A 7,565-nucleotide genomic window follows, 5' to 3' on the forward strand; every position below is an offset into this window, starting at 1 on the left:
GAAATGCCCAAAGATAGATTTCCCCTATCTTCAGATGTGACTTGATCCTAGTGTCAAGTGATACCACCTGGAATATTTCTCTTGTCATTTATGAGCTATCTTTCCGTCTTTTGGCTTCCTTTTCACTCAGGCTTTACCTTCTTAGAAACAAGATGGACACCAGGGCTCTGAGCTTATACCTTAATAGTCGCATCTATTAAATAAGGGCTTCTCTCTCCCAGTTGTTCCAGCAAAAAGTCCTGGATGGCATCTCATTAACCTGGAGTCACACGCCCCGCCCCCCCCACCCCGAACCAAACCTTGTGACCAGGGTGATGGAATGTTCTGATTGCCCATGCTTGAGTTAAGTGATACCCCCCCGCTCCCCAAAATAAAGTGAGGCACATGGACTAAGAATGGGGGTCAGGTGGCTTCCCAAAAGAAATATTAAGTTGCTAATACCAGAAGGATGAATGAGTGCTGTTTAGGCAGAAAGGATCTATATCCACTACCATGCTGTTGTTCACTTGCAGGATATGGTGTCTTGACTGGAGTGAGGAGACTGGACTCCACGGCCTGCGAGCTGAGGAAACTTACGTAAATCCCTGACTCCTCACAGCATCAGTTCTCCCATTTGTAGTAACATCTAACATTTCTGTATGGCCCCATTTACTCCTCATAATTACCCAATACTATAAATACTTTCATTAGTCTGCAACTTTTATTTCACAGTTCAGAAAACCAAAATACAAACAAATGAATCATTTATCCAAGGTCACACAGCTGAAAAGTGGCTGAGTCAGGATTTGAACTCAGACAGGCTGACTCCTCAGCCTTCACTCTTAACTACTAGACTTTACTGCCATTTATCTGTATGTACAATGATGAGACTGGACAATATAGGTCTCCCCTTTTTTGCCTCGATGTTCCATATTTTAAAAAGAAGGGTAAGAATAATTAATAATAGAATGGAAACTCCTGAAAGCCCCATTTTATAATAAATGCTAATTTGGTGGGATGTTCTCTAAATCTGATAACAGAAGAAGTGTTGTTCTGTCATTTCCAAATGAATTTCGAGTATCTTTTAAAATAGCCAGCACACCAAGGTTTTTATTCATTGTCAGTTTAGTTGCAGAAATATAATGATTTCTTAATGCAATTGCATAAAACATGCTACTTAATGAAAACTTAAAAGCTGAATATGACTGTGAAGGAGATATTTTCCTGCCTAACAGTAACTTCCTTTTCATTGTTTCCTTTTGATGAATTATTGAGTAAACATCAAGCTGACTTAAATATTCTCCTCCTTTAAGCTGCTTATCTTCAAAATCTACTTCTGGAACTGTGCTTTGTCACCAGATGACTTAAGGTAAAAGCAGTTTATAAATTAGTAACTTACATCAAAGTGAAAAGTAGCTACTTAATGTTAAATAATGAATAAGGCAAAGTCTTTTCAGGTTGGCAATTCATGGTTAAATAAATAAAAAGTCATATAATGTGAAAAGTTAACTTATTTTAGATGGTTCAATAATATGAAAGATTAAACTATAGCTTTTGGTATAAAAATGTCAACATGAATATATATTATATTCATTTTTTAAATTATTTAGCAAAAGAACACTTAAATTATTTGGTGTTTTAAATAAATTTTTGAGTTTATAGAATGCTCTGGTCAGAGGTACATGTCCCAAATTCCCTTCTTTTTGTTTGAGATTATTTGTTTGAGATTCTCACTAACATAACATATTAAGATTTTTGAAGAAGTGACAACTGGTATCATGATTCTAATTATTTATATAGTAGTCATGCAGTTCAGTCAGTACTAAAAAGAATTTAGCAATCATGAATAATAATTTTCTTCTTCTGAGTTCCTCTCCTAAAAACACAAATGATATATGTAATAATAACTACAAATACAGCATCAACAACAACTACTATTTATGTAACATATTCACTGAATCAGGCTTTATGAAATTTCACTTACATTTAGTCATGTAATCCTAGCAAGTCTGTGAAGTGGATATCACTATACTTTTTTGTTTTTACAGTGAGGGTAAGAAAAGTTAATTAAAATTCCCAATGTCACATCGCTACTTACGTAGACTTAGGATTTAAACTTTTTTAAAGTCCTGTTCTGAGACTATCATCTTCTTCTTAAGTGCAAATATTTTTAAATTCTGAACTCAGACACAGACCCCATATAAAGTATCCCCTTGACTCTCTGTTGAGAGTTTAAGAGTTCCTGAATAGAGAAGAATTTCTCTTTCATGGCTTCCCAAGGACTAGATCTATAGACTATTTTGTGGAAATAATCTTGAGGGTGACGAAAGGTGACTATGAATTGGAGCCCATTCAGATCATAGTGTTATATTGAAACTGTGCTTAGATCACTGGGCAGCTTTGCTCTTTAAGCCACTGGCATTGATTTTTTTTAGCACAAAACACCACATGTATTATGCTGTCATCAGAGCCATCCTCGGTGATAATTGTAACATGCCAGCAATGAAAACACCCAGCCCTAGCTCCCATGGCCTACTTCTGAAAGGAACGGCATGGCTTTACAATTATCACTCAGACTGGCAGAGAGAAGGGGAGGATGGGAGAGCATCAGGAATAAAAATCTTTTCAATCTGGATGAACAGAACACCATGCTGTTCTGGCCAAGCCAGGGTTCCTGTGACATCATGCCCCACTCTCATACTGTCAGCAAAATTCCCTGAGGACAACAGCTGCCGCTGCCTACAAACGAGTGTTTCTGCTCACTCCACTTGGTAACACAAGCCAATTTCTCCTTTCTGTGAAGCTGCTCATCTCTCTTCTACTTACCCTACTTGCTAAGTCCAGCGAGGATGAAAATGCTGCAAGAACACGTTTTCATGATAGTTAGAGGACCACAGGTGAGGTAGCCAGACACTGGCCATCTCCAGAGCTTCCCTACCAGGCTGCCACAAGTGGGCTTTAGGTAAGCAGAGATATAGGTCCCTTTGCCCGTCGAGCCAGCATGAAGGAGCACTGGGAAGCCAGAGCCCCAGCAGCCCCTCCATTTTTCCAAGGCATCATTTACATATTATTATTTCCTGTTTGTGCCAAGATGTGAAAGAGTTCAGGCAGCGCTGATAAAATGACTGGTCAAGAGTCAAATATTATTTCAGTTATCATTAATAACAACCATGTAAAAGTACAAAGAATTTCAAAGATAGCTCAATTATTCTTAATTTCTGAAAAATAAGGAAAATATGCCATATATAAATTCTACCTCTTATTCACTTTGCAGTCTATGATAAGACTATAATTATGTCCAAATAACCAGAGAATTCAAATGTCCAGGTTTTCATGGTTCAAAGTGAAGGGTGCTGTGGAATTCTTAAGGGCCTCTGAATAATTGAAGGCTAAAGTGTTTTCTGACATTGTTGGGTATTTGATTGTAGTCTAATTCATCATGAAATTGTACTCCACTTATGATGTGACATTAGAACATTTTACAGCTTTATCACTGTAAGGTTAGCCCTCTGAGACACTTTGTCTGTGATTAAGGTAATTTACCAGATCCTCAATTATAAAACACTGATTATATCTTGGTTATGGAGTCATAATCTTATTACCCAGATTTCCTAACTTTGTTACATCATCAACCAGTTTAATGGAGAGACTGCCTTGGTCTTCTACTCAATGGTCATTATTTTTCTTAACATTAATTAAGGCAAATCTAAAGATGTTCCATTTTCAAGGATGATACGTAAGGAAAAAGGTTTAAAGAAATCAAGACATACTTTTCTACTAGTCATTAACTTCAATCCATTAGGGCTTTAAGTTGATTATAGTCTCTATTCCACAGTTGTTTTTTTTTTTTCTTCACTCTAAAAACAGACCATTCCTGAGAATTTGTTCATAGGTTCCTAGTACTCCAGACCAATTTTGCATCAAAAGTCTCTTGGTTGATTTTCCCAGACCACAAAGCAACCCAGCACTGTACACATTTGATTTCTAGACCTAAACCAACATTCTTATCATTCTCTGGAGTTCCACCAGTTCCTTCCTTCTATTTACCTAACTGCAAATGTCAAGACAGAGACTGTGATTTTAATATCTTCTCTATAATCAATAACCTCTGATATTATCTTTTTTCAATCAAAATTTTATCTGCTCAAATTTCAAATAAAATTTCTTCTCCATCTCTACCTTTCCACATTCAGGAATATAGTTTCTAAATTATGTTTACCAGGAGTTCGTATACTATGATCGTGTCCCAAGTAAACAACTTCTTGCCTGTGACAAAACACTTCATTAAAAGAATCTTAATTTACACTATAGGTTGTTTTCTAAAAGTGCTGGTACTTGAGAAAATAGCCAAATAAAGATTTAAAAATACCTCACACATGGTAGATGCTCAGTAAACATTAAATTACATATATACAATTTATTTGATATTTCTTTTGCTGTCAATCAATGAAAATTTATCAAACTGCAGCATCCTGCACAGAACTCTAGCAGAAAATGGCAAAATATAGAATATTTCCTCTGCCTTATCGAATTGGCAATGAATTGAGATAAAAACTAACACTTGATCAACAATAAAGAATATAAAATAGTGTCTATGACCATGCCACCCTGAACATGTCCGATCTCATCTGATCTTGGAAGCCAAGCAGGGCTGGGTCTGGTTAGGACTTGGATGGGAGACTACTTTGGAATACCAGGTGCTGTAGGTATTTCTTTTTTTTAAAAAAAAAAAAGAATATAAAATAGTTTATGTTCAGATTGCTTAAATGTCCAGTAAAGACTGCACATATTGCAGAATGTAGAAGCATGGCTGGTTTCTTGAGACCTGGAGCAGTCAAGTATGGACTTTTGAAAAGGAGATAGATGGGGCTGGGAGAATCTCAAACATAGGGAATGAGAAAGTGAAGGCACAGGGGTAAGAGTGCATACAAAATCTACCCCAGATCTTAATTAGTCTCAATAAATTTGGACTAAATTAATTTAATTCAACCAGAAAGAGACATAACACTTGATTAGAAAGGACTTGGAAAGGTTAACTAGTGCAACTTTCTGTGATTACATAGCCTACTCCCAGGCATATATACAAATTGGAGTTATTTTTAAAGACCTAAAGAGCCAGATTCATATTCTGCTTGGGTGACCAGGCCTATTAACAACAACTCTTGCTAAGAAGCAAGCTCTCCTGTGAAGATAATATTATAGTTCTGCTACCCTCTAAGCCGGCTTCTTTCTTGCTCTATTTTCTGTGATTTTAAACAGAAATGCTTGTTACTCTTCTTTTAGTCAGGTGACCTTTATGTAATTAAGTCTCTCCTTGATTTTCTCTTCTTTGTTTCCAAACTATTTCTGAATTCAAGTATTCCCATTTCCTTTCCTGCACGGTTTTTCTTTGTTCATTCTGACTTTGTGGCAGTGAAAGACCCATGTCCCCTCCATTCCCTGAAGGCCTAATGAGGAGTGAGGACTGCCTTCCTCTATGACTACACTTTGCCATCCCCCACAAGCACCCAGGAAATGCAGCAGGTGAAGAGGTCGTCTGGTTTCTAGCAAAGGCTATGAAGTGAATAGATTATAGCTGAATCTCATTAGCAGCCCTTGGAACATCTAGCAAACCACATCATTGTGATCTGAGAGATGAGGGTTACAGAGAAAATGAGAACTGTGAAAGGGGAGAGAATCACCTTCCGTTCCCATTTCTGCGCTGCGCATCTAGGCCACAGAGATGTAAAATTCCTACTCTAATTGGAAATGTTCATTTTCATTAAATTGTCTGTATAATGAGAGGGAAGTTTCACTTTCACTAGTGATGCCCACTGGTTTTTATCCTAAAGAAACTACATTCTTCCTAGTGTTTCCTAACTCAGGATCATGACAGTAGCTTTCTCTTGCCTACAGCACAAACTTGAAATTTCTCTGCCTGAATTTTAAGGCATTCAATATCCTGGGCCAGTCTTCCCATTCAACCATGTTTCTCATGATTTTCTGGACTGTTCCTTTCGCTCTACCAGAGAGCTCTACTCACCCACTCCAGCATAAGCCACAATTATTCCTACTTCTATTCTTCACTAAAATGACATGAAAAACTGTCCCCACTTGTCTCTTCTCTACAAAATCCACTGAATTCTTCTAGGTCCACTTCAGTTTTCTCTTGCATTCTCGATATTGAAATGGACCTTTAAGGTTATCTAATCCAGTACCTAGCTTATAACAGAAATTTACATTTTATAAATATTTGTAGATGAATTAATGAGCTACCAGAAACCTCAACTGGGTTTTTTTTTTTTAATGTATATTATACCTGTTCAAAATACATCATGAGTCAGAACTAAAGGCTAACTATATCTTCCAAAAAAACTCACCCTGAAAACTTCAGTTTCACTTTTCAAAGATCTAGGAAAAGCAATTTGCTGGCTGATTTTTTAAAAATTATAATTTATTGTAATTATGAAAATGTACAATTGTTTCAAGTGGTTAGAATGGACCATGGAGGGTGCCTTAGCTCAATGAGGCCTCCATCAGCAATTTAAAAATTTAGAGCAGGGAGCTCTCTGATAAGGTCATTTACCCTGACTAGTTCATTCTCTTAAATGGGCAGAAAGAGAAGACAGATAAAGAGTAAGGAATGCCCACTAAATGGACATCATCTTGTCTTCTAGGGAGGACAAAGAGGACATACTGGAGCCATTGGAGATCGTGGACACTTATTTGCGGGGTTCTTGAAGGCTAAGGGGAACAAGAGGGTGTGATCTTAAGTCCTGTTTAGTTTAGTGATGAATAGTTTCTAGAGTGAGGTTTCCTAGGTTAAAATCCTGTCTCTGCTCCTGTGATCATGAACCAGTTACTGTGCCTTAGTTTTTTCATATGTAAAATGAGGAAAACAATAGCACATGGGAGGATTTCTAAAGTAAATGAGTTGCTTCATAAAATAGTAAGCACTGCATCTATCACAGGGTAACTTTTCATTAAATGTGAGACCAAAAAAACTACTTGTTTTGTAAAAGGGAAACTAGAAGAGTTAAAATGAGAATAGCAGGAGTTTTTCACTTTCTGAAGTATATATATATTGTCCTCTTTGCAGGGGCAGGGAATAAGGCTCAGAAAGAGGAATAGGGTTTTTCCAGGGGGAGAGGATAAGAATGAATTAATGATTTTGTGAATCAGGAGACATGAGGTCATATGAAAGAGTTTGATGTAGCTTCACACTGAGAGCTCAGCGTTGTACCAACAGTACTGAAGATTATAGGTGTGACCATAAAAAAAGGAAGAATAGGTCCCTCAGAGGTTGGACTGAGGGTGCTGGGAAACTTATGGGTGGCTTGAGGATAGGGGACAATTTCTGGTTGTGAGAGTATGCAGGGGTTAAAAATCAAACATTTTTATAAAATGATGGCCAAAAGGCCTAAGGTGAAAGACTCTCAGTGACCATAAGGCTGGCCCAGCATAAACACTTAACCTTCTTAAAAGTAGTCCATAGATGAGATGGGACAAGGGAATGTGCACTGAAGACAGGTGAAATAGGCATGTGGTTGGGAGGCCGGGGCAGCCCATGGATTTATGGAACTGAGCTGTTTGGTATTGCTCTTCTG

General features: G+C 37.4%; 1 pseudogene; it reads left to right on the forward strand.

The window, feature by feature from the left end:
* The first annotated feature begins 4,569 nt into the window (after positions 1–4,569).
* Positions 4,570–4,688, forward strand: LOC112469815 (annotated as a pseudogene).
* Positions 4,689–7,565: the final 2,877 nt, after the last annotated feature.

The sequence above is a fragment of the Pteropus alecto genome, unplaced genomic scaffold, assembly GCF_000325575.1.
Source record: "Pteropus alecto unplaced genomic scaffold, ASM32557v1 scaffold86, whole genome shotgun sequence".
Lineage (NCBI taxonomy): Eukaryota > Metazoa > Chordata > Mammalia > Chiroptera > Pteropodidae > Pteropus > Pteropus alecto.